This window comes from Xenopus laevis, chromosome 9_10S, assembly GCF_017654675.1.
Source record: "Xenopus laevis strain J_2021 chromosome 9_10S, Xenopus_laevis_v10.1, whole genome shotgun sequence".
NCBI lineage: Eukaryota > Metazoa > Chordata > Amphibia > Anura > Pipidae > Xenopus > Xenopus laevis.
The window spans coordinates 35,397,765-35,415,633 of NC_054388.1; positions in this window are offsets into that span (position 1 = coordinate 35,397,765).

Genomic DNA, 17,869 nt, shown 5'->3' on the forward strand with positions numbered 1-17,869 from the left:
AAGCAGAGGGCCAAATTTCTGGAGGTGAAGAAGAGGCTACGGTCCGCAAAGATGATCTATGCTATGTTGTATCCAGCGAGATTGAGAATCACTCTGAATGGAGCAGCGCATTTTTTGTGTCCCCGCAGGAGGCGAGCAACTGGATGGAGGCGCATAACATATCGGCACTACAGTAATATCCTACCATGGCATCCTTGGGGCCATGAGGTAACTATGTTTTCAATACAGTATCCCCAGCCTGTACTTTATCCTAACCCAATGGTGCTCCGAACAGTTGTATCCAATTGCCCCACGGTTTTTTCTTCATGGAGATGCCAACTAATAGCTGCCCATATGTCTTGCCCCAAGCAGGCCAATCACGACGAGGCCACCTTTCCCTGTTTGGGCCCTGCACACTTCCCACAACTGGCCCTGAAGAGAGGAGTCTTACCCCACCGAGACTACCTGTTCACAGTCCACAGATGGGACCTGGTTTTAGCGCCACACCTACACAATTGTTGGTTAATTCTGGGATTAATTCTACCCCCAGTTGGGGTTGGGGTGGAAGGGGTGGGACTGGCTATGGGACACTGAAAAAGCCAATGCAGTGTTACATTTTGTGGGAAGTTCAATGGTTTAAGTTACTGCTCAAGATGTGTTTTTTTCCCTTGAACTATACTTGTCATATGTTACTGTTATATCACACCAAGGGACAATGGGTACGATAGCAATAAGTTGGAATGTGAGGGGTCTCAACTACCCCATTAAAAGAAGGCTGGTCCTGGACTATCTGAAGCAAAAGAATGTTAAAATAGCTTTCCTGCAAGAAACACACTTGGTTGGAGAAAAAACCTTAGCATTAAAAAAGCAGTGGGCTCGGTTTACCACTCTACCCACTCCTGTTATTTCTCAAGTGTTTCCACTCTAATCCAGTGCCAGGGCCTGCACCCCCTCAAAGCCCCATGGCAGCCCGACCGCCACTGAAATATGGGCCGTACGGAGGGGGCCCGCACCTGGGCCGCCCCCCTCTAGTTACGGTACTTTTCTAATCCAAGACAGTCCCTTTTGTGATGAAAAAGGAATTTTGTACTCACCGAAAAATCCTTTTCTAGTAGGCCCGAACTGTCAGTGCAGACGTTAGGGGTTTTGTCTTCATCACCTCTGGAGGCAGGACAGAAGAATTGATGTCTCTTGGCCCCTCCTACTGGTTATATGAGCTGGCTCAGTTGGTGGAGACAGAAAGAGTAGAAGGAAGGGCAAGACACAAAAGGCAGAAAGGATAGCGAGAAAGAGGTCCCTTGGCCCATACCTAAATCAGCCTGGGTGGGACTTACTGAACTGACAGTTCGGGCCTACTAGAAAAGGATTTTTCGGTGAGTACAAAATTCCTTTTTCTCTAGTCGGCCCTACTGTCAGTGCAGACGTTAGGGGACGTAACAAAGCTGTCCTGTGAACTGGGTGGGTAATTATATACTGAATTTGCAGAGCGAACTAGCTATTGTGCTACTGCAGCTTGAAGAACTTTTCGGCCAAAAATGGCAGATTGTGAAGCAAAAACATTTAACTTGTAAAACTTAATGAAAGTGTTGGGTGAAACCCATGTGGCGGCTGTGCAGATTTGTGCAGGTGATGCCAAATTGAAAAGAGCCCAGGATGTGCTTTGAGCTCTGGTGGAATGTGCCTTCACTGCAAAAGGTCTAGGTCTCTGTTGTCTATCATAAGCAGAATTGATAGTCTCCACAAGCCAGCGTGCCACAGTTCTTTTAGAAATAGCTTTTCCCTTATAAGCCTTCGAGTAAGAGACCAGTAAAGTGTCGGAAGAACGATACGGTGCTGACCGTTTCAAATAAATCTTAACAGCTCTGACTACATCCAATTTATGCAGTTGTGCCTCTTTATCATTTCGTGGATTAGGGCAGAAGGATGGTAGAACGACGTCCTGGTTCAAATGAAAGTCAGAGACGACCTTGGTTAGAAACGTGGGAGTAGTGCGCAGAACCACCTTATCCTGATGTATAACCAACCATGGTTCCTTACATGAGAATGCTGCAATCTCTGAGACTCGTCTAGCTGACGTTACTGCAATAAGAAAGGTAACCTTGAGCGAAAGCCATTTTAGATCACACGTACTGAGAGGTTCGAACGGTGATTTTTGTAGGGCATCCAAGACTAAGGGGAGATAGCATGGTGGTAACGGTTCCCTTAGAGGTGGTCTGAACCTAATCACTCCCTTGAAGAATTGTTGGACTGTGGTATCGTCTGCCCAACGATTGTGTGTGAGTACTGACAAGGCTGACACCTGAGTCTTTAAAGTGCATAAGCTCAGACCTTTCTGAAAACCATCTGTTAAGAATTCGATGATGTGATTGGTGGACACCCCTTGCCAAGGGGTATGATGTCGGTCACACCAAGTAATGAAAGTTCTCCACACCTTATGGTGTACTTTAGCCGTAGATGGTTTGCGCGCGTTCAACAAGATGTCTACAGCTGTCTGTGAGAACCCCTGTTGGGTCCACCATGTGGATTCAAGAGCCACGCCGTTAAAAGTAGAAGGGGTAGATGTGGATGCTTGAGAGGGCCCTGGGAGAGCAAATCTGGTTGGAGTGGCAGCCTCCATGGTTTGGCAATGGACAGCCGAATCAGATCTGTGTACCACACTCTGTTGGGCCAGTCTGGCGCTATTAGAATCACCGTGGCCTCGCTCAGTTTGATTTTTCTGATTACCCTCGGTAAGATGGCTAATGGTGGAAATGCGTATATTAGTCTGAAATTCCACGGAACGACGAGTGCGTCCACAAAGGCTGCCCCTGGATCTCTTGTTCTGGCACAGTAAAGGGAGACTTTGTGGTTGTGCCTGGAAGCCAACATGTCGATTTCTGGCGTGCCCCATTTGTAAGTCAAGCGGGCAAACACTTCGTTGTTCAGTGACCATTCTCCTTGATCTACTGTCGTTCTGCTGAGGTAGTCTGCTTCCCAGTTTTGGACTCCTGGGATGAATACCGCAGATATGTTGGGAGCGTACTGTTCTGCCCAACTCAGGATGTGTGATACTTCCTGCATGGCTCTCGTGCTGCGTGTTCCGCCCTGCTTGTTGATATAGGCCACTGCTGTGGCATTGTCCGATTGAATTCTGATTGGTAAGGACTGTAGTAGAAGTGTCCATCTCTGTAGAGCTAGTACAACTGCCCGAAGCTCCAAGATATTGATTGGTAAGGACGCTTCTTCTGGCGTCCACAGACCCTGAAGCGTGTGATATTTGTAGACTGCTCCCCAGCCCCGTAGGCTGGCATCCGTGGTTACTATCTCCCACGAGGGATTTGCCCAGCTTCGACCTTGTTGTAGATGGTTTGGTACTGTCCACCATACTAGACTGGCTCTGGTGAGCGAACTTATTGGAATTTGCTGTTGTAGATCTCTGTGGTTTTTGTTCCAATAAGCAAGGAAGTTGCGCTGAAGTGGTCTGATGTGAAACCTGGCAAAGGGAATGGCCTCCAGACTGGAAACCATGAACCCCAAAAGACGAAGACAGTCCTCTGCCGAAACAGTTGTCGCGGTCAGGAAAGCGTGAGTGGTGGAGATCAGAGTTTCCACTTTGTTTGATGGAAGAAACACCTTTTGGCTGATTGAATTGAATTGGAGGCCTAGAAAAAGAATGGTCTGGCTCGGATGGAGATTGCTTTTGCGGTAGTTTATCAGCCAGCCGTGTTGAGTAAGGACTCGTATGCATGTTGTTGTGTCTTTGGCTGCCTGTGAAGCACAAGGGGTCAGAATGAGAAGGTCGTCCAGGTAAGGGATTATGTGTATCCCCAGTGACCTGATGTAAGCCACTATTGGTGATAGCACTTTGGTGAATACCCGTGGAGCAGTACAAAGCCCAAAGGGCAATGCTGTAAACTGATAGTGTGAGTCTTTGATGGCAAACCGGAGGAATCTTCGGGATTCTGGGTAAATAGGAATGTGTAAGTATGCGTCCTGTAAGTCTATCGAAGTCATGAACACACTTGGTTCCATGGCTGCAATTACTGTTCGGACTGATTCCATCTTGAATTTTTGATTTGCGACTAGAGGGTTCAGTGGCTTGAGATTTAAAACTGGTCTGAAGGTTCCTTCCTTCTTCCGTACTAGAAAAAGGTTTGAGTAAAACCCCCTGTACCTTTGGGGTTCTGGAACGGTCTCTATCACCCCAGTGTTCAACAGTGTTGTAATTGCTTGTTGAAGCAAGTGTTCTCTGTGTGGAGCGGTGGAAGACGGAAGAAACCTCCTTTGTGGTAGATGAGGAGTGAAAGGAATTCTGTAACCCTGACAAATTATGCTGAGTACCCAAGAATCTGATACATGTGTTTGCCATTCTCCTAGGTATCTCTGGAGTCTGCCCCCTATTTGTTGCGGACTGAGTCCCTGCTGGGAGTCAGGCGGAGTTGGGTTTAGGTGTGTTTGGTTTCTTATTCGTGCGGCTTTGCTGGTGCCAGCTGGGTCTGGGCCGTTTGTTACCCTGATCTGATGGTGTTGACCTGAAGGTGGACCGAAAGGGCCGAAAGGGCCTACTTTGGGATGTCCAGTTTCGTCTGGGTTGGTTTCTGTTTGACATCTCAAATTTCTGTCTTTTTCCAGTGGGTAGAAAAGTGCTCTTACCCCCTGTGACCTCTGCAATAATTTGCTTCAAGTCTGGGCCGAATAAAGAGTCTCCTGCGAATTTAAGTGACAGTAGTCTTAGTTTGGAAGCGGTGTCCCCCGACCAATGTCGTAGCCAGAGTGCACGACGTGCTACAACAATGTTTGCAGTTGATTTGGCCGCCAACTTCACTACTTCCATGGCAGTAGACCTACTTCCATAGGGTAGAACTCAACCTATCTACCTCAGACTGGAGTTGTTGTTGAGACGACGGTGGGTGTAGTGTAAGTTCCTGTGCCCAATGTTTGGCCGTGCGAGATAATCCCGCCGATGCTGCGGCCGGGCGTAAAATTGCTGCCGCCTGAACATATGCTCTTTTTAAAGTAGATTCCATGCGGCGGTCTAGTGGGTCTCTGAATGCGGCTTCTTCCGCAGGCAGTGCGGTTTGTCTGGATAGGCGAGCAACCGCTGAATCTACCCTGGGGGCTTTATCCCATTTCTTTTGATAATCCTCGGGTACAGGATATGTTTTGAAAAATCTCTGTGTGAGAGCAATGCGTCTGTCTGGTTGAGCCCATTCGGTCTCAATTGCCTGTGTAATAGCACCGAAAACAGGAAAGGTTTGCTTTGGCTTTTTATGGACTCCCAGTAGTTTATCAGCCTTAGATAGAGTGACGGTCTCATCCCTGATTTCTAAAGTTTGTAGCATCTCCTTAAGTAATTTTTTTGACATATCTGGATTTGCTGCAGATGGAGTATCATCATCAGAGTCAGAGTTGGATGAGTGTGCATGTTCAGATAATTCGGATTCTAAAAAGGGGGGTTTATCTTCCTCTGAGTCTGATGCTAACCCCTCCTCAGATTCTGAGGTTGAGGATTCAGGGACTCGATTTTTACGTTTTTTAGAATGTTTTCCTGTCTGAGCCTGTGGATTCTGAACAGTGTGCATGATCCACTGCAAAAACTCTCCAAGTTGAGGGGGTGCAGGTGGATGTACAGGAGATGGATTAATTTGTTCCCAAGGCATGGCTGGAGAAGTCTCCACCCTAGGTTGTGAAGTACCAGGAATGGCTGGTGGAGGGGTATTTGGAACAGAATTGGATCCCTCTAAAGCTAGGGCTTGAGCAGGTTGTGGGGAAAGCACAGGAGGTTCTTGTGTCTCCTCTGCCCTAGGTTTCTTGCAGTCTGAGCAGTATATTTTTTCAGACTTCCGTAAGGAATGTTTGCAAGTTTTGCATTTAGGTTGTTTGTCAGGCTTCTTCGCCTTTTTAGTGGATAATAATTCGTCCCTGAGTTCCCTCAGAGAATCAGCTTTCTCCATATTGGTGGTCAGTAAGACCGGTGTAAATTGAGAATGAACTCGCGTTTGTCAGGCTGGTGTGCGTGAGTGCAGCAGTGCCTGCAGCCGTCTGTGGTAGTTAGTCGGAGTTTGCCGCCAAGTCGGAAGCGGCAGTGTAATGAGCGGAGGGAAGCCGTAGGCGCTGTAAACCTAGTTGCGGTTATCTAAAATGGCGCCCGACATTGACGTCAATACGTCTAACACGCGCCGGGAATGGCGCGAAATACTAGCGCATAGAGTCTTTGGCGTTCTGGCGTTGCCTAGCAATCCGCGCCCCTGAAGCGTGTGCCGCGCCCTGTAGTGTGTCCCTGCACGGGTGTACTGGCGCATAGAGGGAAGACACTGTGTAAGACAGTTCTGCGAATCAAACGATCCGTGTAGTAATAATACACGTCCACAGTGCCCCAATCGTTTAAAGTGGGCCCTGGGGCCCATGTGAGGCAACCCATTTAGACAGCTCTGCGTGCCATTGGGTCCCACATGCACGATTCTGCATGTCTGCTAGGCTGCTCATGAACAGCTCTGCGTGTTCAGTTTGAGTGTCAGCCTGCAATCCACGTCCTCCTGGTTCCTGTCATACACTGAAAACGGCAGCTCTGCGTGCCTAACAGTACAGTGTAATAAAAATGAAACTGTAAAAGAAAGGAAGGAGAGAAAAAAAGAAAAAAAAAATGAGAAAGACATTGTCTGTCCTACACCTCCGAGGCAGGACAAAAGAACTGAGGATGAGAGGTGGAGCCAGCTCATATAACCAGTAGGAGGGGCCAAGAGACATCAATTCTTCTGTCCTGCCTCCAGAGGTGATGAAGACAAAACCCCTAACGTCTGCACTGACAGTAGGGCCAAATAGAGAAAAGTATTGAGACGGATATTAAGGGAAGGTATATTTTCATACATTGCTTCATCAATAATGTGGAACAAATCCTTGTGAATATATATGTCCCTCCCCCATTTAAGGAGGATTGCCTAATTAAGCTAACGCAGAGTATGGCCAGATATCCACATGCGAAGGTAATTGCAATGGGAGAACAAAATGGTAAAGCAAGATCAAACGGTGCACAGGGGTGACAAAGGCCTTCAGGGAATCCTAGAAGGGATGGAACTGGTAGAAGCTTGGAGGCATATTTACCTTAAAACTAAACAGTACTCCTGTTTTTCACAATCGCATACGTCTTTGTCTAGAATCGACTAAGCCTTGGTGGACAGCCCAACCTTGCCATTAATTACAAAAGCGCCGTATCTCCCCAGGGGGATTTCTGACCATGCACCCTTAGAAATAGTGCTCCAATTGGAGTGTGTGGTTTGAAAACCAAGATGGTCTTTGAACCCGGTCTGGCTAAAAATATTAGGACAATGAAACCACACTAGATGCTACTATACACGACTTCTTTAACATTTACGTTGGGTCCGCAGACACCCTCACAGTCGTGGATGCCTTTATAAGAAGCCATCTAGGGGCAGAGATATCTGCAAGGCTATGCATATCAAAGTAGTCTAGAAAATGCAATAGTGGCAGCAGAAAGGCAAGTTGCCCTCCACCCTACAGGGAATAACCTTAATACTCTTAATATTAAAACAGCAAGAGTACAATCATTATATGACCCAAAAGGCTCAAAGGCACCAGTTGTTTACTAAGGCCCAAATATATGAACAAGGGGAAAGAGCTGGAAAAATGCTGGCTCACTTAGCAAAACAGAATTCATCCCCACCTGCAATTTCGGCGCTGCAGGACATGTCAGGCAATACCATCACTCATGTTGAGGGCATTAAACAAACACTGGCGCAATTTTATACAGACCTTTACTCCTCGAAGCTGCAAAAACCGCTTTCTGAGATTGCACAACCCTAAACTGACTCCCCAATATAGGGTTTTTCTGGATGAAAAGATCACAGTAGCGGAAATTGTAATGGCAATTGAGTCCTTCCCTAATGGTAAGGCTCAAGGGAGAATGAGATTCCCATAGATGTATACAAAAGGCATGTAAAAACCCTGTCACCGCATCTCCTGGAAACCTTTAATGCAGCACTGGCAGAGGGGAGGTTGCCGGGCTCAATGTATGAAGCAGCGATAGCCTTGCTGCCAAAGTCAGGAAAGGACCAGAAGCTGTGTGAGTCATATAGACCCATCTCCCTCCTCACAGCACATGTCAAAATTCTGGCCAAAATACCTGCCAAGCGACTTAGTAAAGTAATCACCATGCTAATGAACCCTGACCAAACCGGATTTATTCCAGGCAAAACAGTAGCACTCAATACTAGACGGCTATTCCTGAATATCACAGCCAACCATGATAACTGGGGTCAAAGGGCTATAGCATCCCTGGATAAAGTTAAATCCTTTGACACCGTCGAGTGGCCATATTTATGGAAAACTCTCACTCATTTTGGCATAGGCCCAATCTATCAAAAAATGGTTCAACTACTTTACCACTCCCATAAGCCTCGTTGAGAGTGAACCTTAACTTGACAACCCCTTTTAAGATTGCGAGGGGGACCAGACAGGGCTCTCCTCTGTCCCCCATTCGCCCAAGCAGTTAGGCAAGCAACTAGCATAGTGGGTTTCAATATCCGAGGCTTCGAGGAAAAGATCTAACTCTATGCGGACGATACTCTTGTGTAGCAAGGAGATAGGGGGCCATCTCTAACAGCACTGCTGGATATAACCCAAAACTTTGGGGAAATATCTGGCCTGAAAGTTAGCCCTTCCATATCGGTGTTGTTCCTACTAGACCCCCCTGGACCTGACTGGGTACCAGCTATCTGTAGGCTGCAGGTTGTGGCAAATTCACCTACCTAGGGGTGAGGTAACAAAGGACCTTAGCCAATACCTCAAACACCATGTAGAAGATCAAATCAGCTGGTTAGGAGAAAAAAAAATTAAATTTGGAAAAGCTTACCACTGGTGCCGGTAGGAAAGATACAGCTGAAAAAACTGTTTGTCATGCTTAAACTGCTTTATCCGTTGTGTAATTCCCTGGTATGGGTCTCAGCTAAAACTTTTGTGACAATTAACACAACACTGAGAAGCTTTATATGGGGACAGTTCAGGCCTAGGCTAAGTCTCAAGACAATTATGAGACTTAAAAATGAAGGAGGATTAGCCCTGTCTAATATGTTATACTATTTCTTGGCAGCGCAACTTACACATGTAGCTGTAATACTACAACCAACCTGCTACCCCCGCCCGCTGTATAAATTATGGGCTGTAGTGGCAAATACCCCAAACCTCCCGTGGGATGCTCTTATTGGAGCTAAGACGAAAGATGCAAACCTAATCCTCACCACTCAACTGAGAGCGCTGCGAAAGGCTCATTCAGTAATGAACTTCTCCCACATGGTCCCACAAACTTCTCTATGGCACAATGCCCAATTCCTCCAAATCGAAAAAATTCAACCACCAAACTGTTGGATTACCCTAGGGATTACAGCTATATCGGATATCAGTATATGTATATAAAAAACATATACTTCAGAGCTAAATGCGTGGCTGGGTTCTAGAGGAATCTGCATAAAGAGCACAGTTCATATAAAAGATAGATTGACCATCATAAGATAACCGTTAGTGAGTTACTGCCACCCCATGTCAAACAACACCCAGCATTATCAGCTAAGCCCCCTAACTTCTAATTGAGACACTGATTCTCAAGCACAAGCACTCTAGTAGCAATGCCCAGTACCACTGTCTGTCATTTAGCAGGTACTGAATATTCTAATATTAGAGTTCAGGCAGTGCACTGCACTTTTAATAACTTCACCACTTATGTTCCAGCGTACCCTGGGCACAGGGGGCTGTGCAACACCCACACTCTGGCCGACTCTTAATATGAAATACCCATCTGGCAGGACACATGGCAACCTCAAGGGGGTCTACAGGGGAATTGCTCTACTCGCCTAAATTAACTGCACCAGGCCCGGACTGGCAATCTGTCTGATCGGGCAAATGCCAGAGGGGCCGCTATATATTGTGTTCATGTGGGCCGCACGCTCCTGAGAAACCGCGTCTCTCTCACACCACTGACTCACTGTTTTAGTGCCCCCTGAAGCCTGGGAGGTGAAGTTACAGACTAAAGCTGATACCTTCCGATACTCATCGTGTAAAAGTCCCCGCCCTCAGCCTATTAGCGGTGGCGCTTCCTGGCTGGTCTCAATAGTAAAGGGAACCGCTGGCTCGGGACAAGTACCATTCGGGAAGAGCTGAAAGTCGGAAGTCGGCGCAGGAGCAGCTGTTTCACTTTTGCTATGAACTGGTCCCGCTGGAAAAAGACACTGCTAGAGCAGCTGGAATCCTAGGAGCACCCTGCCAGCGGGTGGAGGAGGCGTATGTGCGGGAGAGCAGCACCCCCCCAGTGGCTGGATGATAGAATGCAACCTGTACCCCCTGAGTTCCTCGGCAGCATCTGGCACAGCTGCTCCGGGGAGTTGGAAAGATGGCAGCGCCAGGGTCATAAATATATACTGACTTCTCTATATAATGCACAATCCAGCCCTGTCTGTAGGCAGCACCCAATACAAAACACCTGGCACATCCCCCCCCCCATTTCCTTGTATTGTTACATTTTCATATTATGGGGGGGAGCAGAAGGCCGCTGTATATACTGTGTGCCCCCATAGGGCATAGTATAAGGATATCCAAGGGAAATACATTCTTTGCCCCCCCCCCCCAGGGTTCCATCAGATTTCCCAGAAAAAGGTGTTCTACGTCTGTGGGTGACGTACCCCATCGTCAGCCAGCCAAGTGCTAAAACCCTGTACCAGATGCAGGCAGAGCGGATCCACTGGGTGCAGCAGTTGGCCAATGAGTAGCATGGCGTCACCTGCAACGTGCCTTGGTAAGCTGGGTGGGATTCTGTCAGCTCTGCAGCGCAGAAAGCTGCTCATGGCATCTGGGCTAGGGTGAAAGCCAGCAGGGCCTTAGTGGGTTTGCTCTCAGTTCTATGAAGGGATGAGACCTCTTCTAGGTATATCAGGACGACCAAGTTCACTTTGGGTCCCACAGAAGTTCTTTGAGGAACACAACTACTTTGGGCTGGAGAGGTCGGACGTGATCATGTTTGAGCAGAAGATGCTGCCGAGCTCCCTCCCAGTGCGGGTTGACTAGTGCTAACGGGGGTATTTCTTTTTTAAACAAAAATTACTGTTAGCCCCAACCGGAATGCAGGCTCTATTAGCTCGCACCTTTTGTTGGAGATAACATTTTTACCTAACAGGTGCCCTTTAACTCCAGCACTGTAATATCCATCAGGCAGAGACCTTGGGTGATTATCACAAGAAACTGTAGTTAAGAAACAGTTGCGGGACTATAAAATGGATGGGCATCCCTGATAGAGATATATATATATATATATATATATATATATATATATATATATAATTACAGAATGGAGTGCACAACCAAAAGCTCATCCACAGCTTGGGTGCTAGTCCGAAGGATATGTAGAAAGCTGCATGGATTGACAGCACTCCAAGGCAATATTTCACAGCGGGTCAATATAGCAAATAAAGTGGAGATTTTATTTGTGGTCCAACGTTTCAGCTCAGCCTTCGTCAGGGAAGAACAGTGCACAAGTGAAATAAAACTTAAATAGGTTACAAATGGCGCCAAAACACCTGTATCCAGGTGTCTGTCAATCATCATTAACTGTACAAACAAGTAGGCAAACATACACAATGCGCTGCAGGAAAGTCGTTCTTATGCGAAAGACAATACAGATCCTTACCCTGAAATGGTCTGGTGTAAACCTAAGGTGGCAACATATCTCAGAACCCTGCGATCGACCCGTCCTTCGCCCTGTATTGGTGGACCGGAAGTGCACGGAACTCCTCAGTCAGGAGCGTCGCAGGCGTTGCTAGGCAACGCGTGATGCTCGTGACCCGGCGCGCAGCCGATGGCAACCCTAACAGGTACCAGCGGCAGTAGCGCTTTTAGGGTAGAAGAGGTGTGGGGCACTGCAGAGTGGGGAGCCACTGAGACCAACCGCTCCCCACTACCGCGACGAAGCCCGATTACCTGTATGCAGAATTCTGTGCCTAAACTCCTCTGTGAGGGGCGTATATGAATGTTGCTAAGCAACCCGTGAACAGCTGCACAAAGCCCAGCGTGCAGGCGATAACCCCCCTTCAGGAGTCAAAGTCTGCACCGCTATAAGGCAGACGAGGTGCGGGGCACTGCAGGGTGGGGAGCCACTGAAAACAACAGCTCCCCACCACCGCAAAGAAGCCCAGTTACCTCTGTGGCAGTCCAAAAAAAAAATAAACTAGTGAGCTGCTGACACTCAAATCACAGGAGGAGATAAACCACTTGCAGGGCAGGGTCACGATTCAGGGTTTAGAGCCTAGTGAGACAGAGTTAAAGCCACCTAGGTTATTGAGACCGACAATTAGGGAGAAACACGGGTGCAGCAAGGTTAATGTGAGTTGAAAGAGGGTGTACTGTTCAAAAGGTCTAATATGGGGCCTCAAAAAGGGACTTAGTTGGCAAAAAAAAGAGACATAAAGGATAGGCAAATAGTGGTACATGATATGAGTATATATATATATATCCATATAGAAAGCTGAAGCACACTGGGATTTGTCAAAATAAAACGTAATTTTTTGGATCAACGTTTCGATCCGCACAAGGACCTTTATCAATAATCTACCTTGATAAAGGTCCCTGTGCGGACCGAAACGTCGATCCAATAAATTAAGTTTTGTTTTGACAAATCCCAGTGTGCTTCAGCTTTCTATATGGATAGAGAGATTTTTGTACTTACCGTTAAATCTTTTTCTCTTGTCCTATATTGGGGGACACAGGCACCATGGGGATGAAGATCCTGCAGCTGGAGATGGACACTATGTTGCAAAATATGACTCCTCCTCCTGCCCTGGGCTTCATCCCCTGCCTCCTCCTATTACCCTCAGTTTCGACCGAAGAAGGAGCAGAACAGCCCAAAACAGAAGAGAACAGAGCAACAACACCCTCTAAAAATATGAACAACCTTGATAAAAAGGAACTAACAACTTTATAAGAAAATATCACGAACAAAACGTGAAAACAGTGTGAGAATCGGGAGGGAAGGCCTGTGTCCCCCAATATAAGACAAGAGAAAAAGATTTAACGGTAAGTACAAAAATCTCTCTTTCTCTTGCCTAAATTGGGGGACACAGGCACCATGGGGATGTCCCAAAGCGCCCCCTAAGGGTGGGACACTGTAGACGAGGTGTCTAGCTAAGAACAGCTCTGAGCACCTTCCTCCCAAAGGCAGCGTCGGCTGAAGCGTGAGTGTGGAGCCTGTAGAAGCGAGTGAAGGTATGGAGAGATGCCCACGTGGCCGCTTTACAGAGTTGTTCCGCTGAAGCGTGGTGTCGGAAGGCCCATGATGTGCTGAGAGAACGTGTAGAATGAGCCCGCACTTGGAGAGGAGGAGGTTTCCCCTTGACAGCGTAGGCTCTGGAAATGATGGCTCTAATCCATTTGGATAATGTCGACTTGGCAGCCTTGGTACCCCGTTTAGGGCCTTCGGGGATAATGAAAAGGGCGTCTGATTTTCTGACGTCCGCTGTGGCTTTGAGGTAGCAAGATATAGCTCTGACCACATCGAGTTTGTGGAGTTTGTTCTCGATGGGACCCTTAGGATTTGGACATAATGAAGGGACCACAATGTCCTGGTTCAAGTGGAATTCAGATACCACCTAGGCAAAAAGTCTGGAGTGGGTCTGAGAACAACTTTGTCCATGTGGAAAACCATGAAAGGAGATTTGTGTGACAAAGCCGCCAGTTCCGAAACTCTCCTAGCGGAGGTGATGGCCAAAAGGAATACAACCTTTTCGGATAGAGTAGACAGAGGGACCTGTTCTAGTGGTTCGAATGGTTCCTCCTGCAGAGCGGAGAGCACCAGATTGAGGTCCCACGGAGGCACAGGGCAACGATAAGGTGGTATAATACGTGTAGCTCCTTGTAAGAAGGTTTTGATGTTGGGGTGCAGTGCCAGTTTTTTCTGCAGAAGAATGGACAGCGCCGACACTTGCACCTTCAGGGAACTCCGTCTTGTAAGAAAGAAAGGGTCTCTCTGACTCCCGTCGTTTGTGGGTTAAGATCCCTCTGCTCGCACCAAGAGATGAAAGTCTTCCAAACCCTATGGTATATCTTAGCTGAGACAGGTTTACGTGCGCGAAGCATGGTGGGAACTGCTTCCGGAGGAGCTCCTAAGCTTCGTAGAATCAAGGCTTCAAGAGCCACGCCGTTAAAGCCCAAAGATGAGAATTCGGGTGGACAACCGGACCCTGAGTGAAGAGGTCTGTCTGTTGCGGGAGATGGAAGGGTTCGTCTGCCGCCATGTTTGCAATGTCTGCGAACCAAGACCTTCGGGGCCAGAATGGAGCCACTAGAATGGTTAGAGTTCTTTCCCTCTTTATCTTCTTGACAACTTTCGGTAGAAGAGCAAGGGGGGGGAAAGATGTAAACCCTGGAGAAGCGCCAGGGAATCACAAGGGCGTCTACTGCGTGGGCCAGGGGATCTAGGCTTCTTGAGACGAACTGCTGGACCTGTCTGTTGTGCCTGGACGCCATGAGGTCGATCTCTGGTAGCCCCCACTTTTCCACAATGAGGTGGAACACCTCGTGATGGAGGCTCCATTCCCCGTGATCGATCGTTTCTCTGCTCAGATAGTCCGCTATCCAATTGTCCACACCGGGAATGTGGACCGCGGAGATCGCTGGAACGTTTTCCTCTGCCCATCTTAGGATCTCTTGAGCTTCCTTGAGGGCCCTGACACTTCTGGTTCCGCCCTGATGATTTATGTAGGCCACGGCCGTTACGTTGTCGGACTGGATCCGCACCGGCTTTCCCCGGAGTAACGACGCCGTGTGTTCGAGGGAGTAGCGTATCGCTCTGAGCTCCAGAAGGTTGATGGGTAGCCTCTGTTCTACTTGAGTCCATAGGCCCTGAACTGTGGTTTGGCCGATGACCCCGCCCCACCCCCGTAGACTGGCATCGTGGTGAGAACCGTCCAGTGCTGGGGGGGGAAAGAATTTTCCGCTCTTTGTGCGATGTGGTTGAAGCCACCAGTGTAAGAGAGCTGTCGACTCTGAATGAATATCTTGCGATCGAGGTTGGCTTGATCCCTGCGTTGGTCTAGCAGTATGGTGTGTTGAAGAGGTCTGGTGTGGGCTTGTGCATACGGAATGGCCGGAAAGGAGGCGACCATCGTGCCCAGCGTCTGCATGGCTGCTCGAAGGGGAATGCTGTTGGGCCCCATGAGCGACCGAATTCGACTCTGGAGAGTTATGGCCTTGTCTCGAGGTAGGAAGGCTTTCCCTTGTCTGGAGTCCAGTACTAGGCCCAGGTACTCTATTGATTGAGTCGGATGTAGGTTCGACTTCTTGAAATTGATCGTCCAGCCCAAGGAGGTGAGGGTCTCCAGGACTTGGGATGTGTGGAGGAGGGCTACTGGTGCGGAAGGACCCTTGACGAGGAGATCGTCCAAATAAGGAATAACAGTTATACATTTGAGTCTTAGTTCCTCCAATGCTGCCGCCATGACCTTTGTGAATGTGCGTGGAGCTGATGACAGACCGAAAGGGCTACGAACTGCCAATACTGACCGTTCACATAGAATCTGAGGAAGCCGTGATGAGCTGGGTGGATCGGTATATGAAGATACGCGTCCTTTATGTCGATGACTGTCATGAACTCGTTTTCTTCCATGGACGACAGGACCGACTGTATTGATTCCATTTTGAAATGGCACTTCCGGACGAAGGGATTGAGATCTTTTAGGTCTAAGACGGGCCTGAGAGAACCGTCCTTCTTGGGAACCATGAAAAGGTTGGAATAGTAGCCTCTTCGTTTGGCCTTTGGTGGGACGGGTTGAATGGTTCCCGCCAAGGCGAGGTCTTGTATGACGGAGAGGAATTTGGTTTTGTCTGAGACTTTGGTCGGCATTCTGGATATAAAAAATCTGTGGGGGGGGGTGAGTGAAGTCGATCAGCAGTCCCTGTGACACCACCCGGAGAACCCACTGATCGTGAATCTTGTTGTGCCATGCCTCTCGAAAGGATTTGAGTCGACCTCCTAAGGGTATCCCTTCGGGAGGGGGCACACCTTCATGCCGTGTGAGGTTTGTCTTGAGAGGGCTTGGAGGTAGACTTGGATGAAGACCACGGTTGTCTTTGTTTGCCCTGGAAGCGGGAGCGAAAGTTAGAGCTGGACTTGTCAGGTTGCGTCTTTGACCTTTGCCCTTGTCTGAAGGGACGAAAAAAGGGCCTCCGTTTGAAAGGTGGTCTCTTGGGTCGAGATTGAGGGAGAAGGGTGCTCTTGCCCCCTGTCGCCTGAGAAATTATTTTATCCAGTTCAGCCCCAAAGAGAAGTTTACCTTGGAAGGGTATGCTGACTAGGGAACGTTTGGATGTTAGGTCAGCGGACCAAGATTTTAACCACAAAAATCTGCGAGCTGCTACGGACTGAGCTGAAGCTTGAGCAACCATCCGTGCTGCGTCAAGTGCTGCGTCTCCAATGTATGTAGTGGCGTCAGCTATTTGGGAAAGTAAGTTGTCGGTAGTAGGTTCTTCAGATCCAATGAGCTGTGCCACTTGTTCAACCCAGACCTCCATGGCCTTCGCCACCCAGGCTATAGCGAATATAGGACGGAAGGCAGAGCCAGAAGCTGTGAAGGTGGATTTGCAGAAACCTTCGAGACGCTTGTCGATGGGATCTTTAAATGCGGCCGCGTCGGCGACCGGAATGGTGGTATTTCTTGATAGTCTGGAAACCGGAGGATCTACAGCGGGAGGAGAAGACCAGAGGTCGATGCACTCCTTCGGGAATGGATAAGCTGTACCCTGTGATCAGGGTTTTTCCATTGGGACTTGATAATTTCGTCGAGCTGTTCGTATGCTGGGAACAAACATGAGCTCTTCTTGTGTCTTTTAAAAATGTTCTTTGCTGGTTCAACTGAGGCAGTAGAATCTTCAATGTTTAGTGTGTTTAGTACAGCTTGAATGAGGCCCTCCACCTCCCCTTTGGTTCTGGGGGCGTCTATGTCTAGATCAGGGTGGTCCTGATCAGAGTCTTCCGCGGAGATGACCAGACCTTCCTCGTCAGAGGGACCGAGAAGTTCCTCTGGAGAGTCTGGAGGAGATAGAGCGTGACGTTTTGAGGTCCCTGGTCGGGAGTCAACATGTGAAGGCTGAGATAAACGCTCAAGAACCTTGTCTAAGGTCTCGGGTATGCGGGCCAGATGTTGAATGCCTGCAAGTGAGAGGGATAAGGCCCTAAGTAGTTCAGAGTCTGAGTTAGTTGCCGGAGTAGGTGACAGTGAGTCAGTTTTTCTGCAGGCCCCACACAGTGAATCAGCCGAGGCTGAATTAAATTTTGTTTTACAAGTTGAGCAGGCTAAAAAGGAAACCTGTGGGTGAGTTTGAGCTGAGGACTTGTTGGTCCTGGGCTCTTCTGCCTTGTTAGCCATTTTGCTCCTTCCGGGTAGAAATGGTGGGGGTGGATTGATTTCCCAATAGAATCCCTTTTTTTTTTTTTTTTTTTAGAGGCAGGGGTATTATGCTAGGCAATACAGAATAAGGTGGCCTGCAGAGAGAAAAAGAGAGATATGAGGGGTGACCCCTCACTCCCATACTCCTAAAAGCATACAAAAGGCATACTTGCACTCAGTAGCATACATATATTTTTTCCCCCATAGGCAAGTGGTATTGAAATAAGGTGTGGGACTTGCCTGATATGAGAACGGGTGTGCAGCAGAAGGCAGGCTGGACGCAGTTGGAAGAAGGCAGTTACAGTCTACACTGCAGTGAAGGCAGGTGCGCTCCAGAAGGGTTCTGCAGAAGGGAGACAGAGCCGATGAGCGAGAGCGCTGAGAGGGGCTCTAATCTAAGAAAGGAACTGACCTTATCCGCAGCGTTAGTAAGGCCGCCAGGACCCTCCGGTACAGCTTGAGTGCGACGGGAG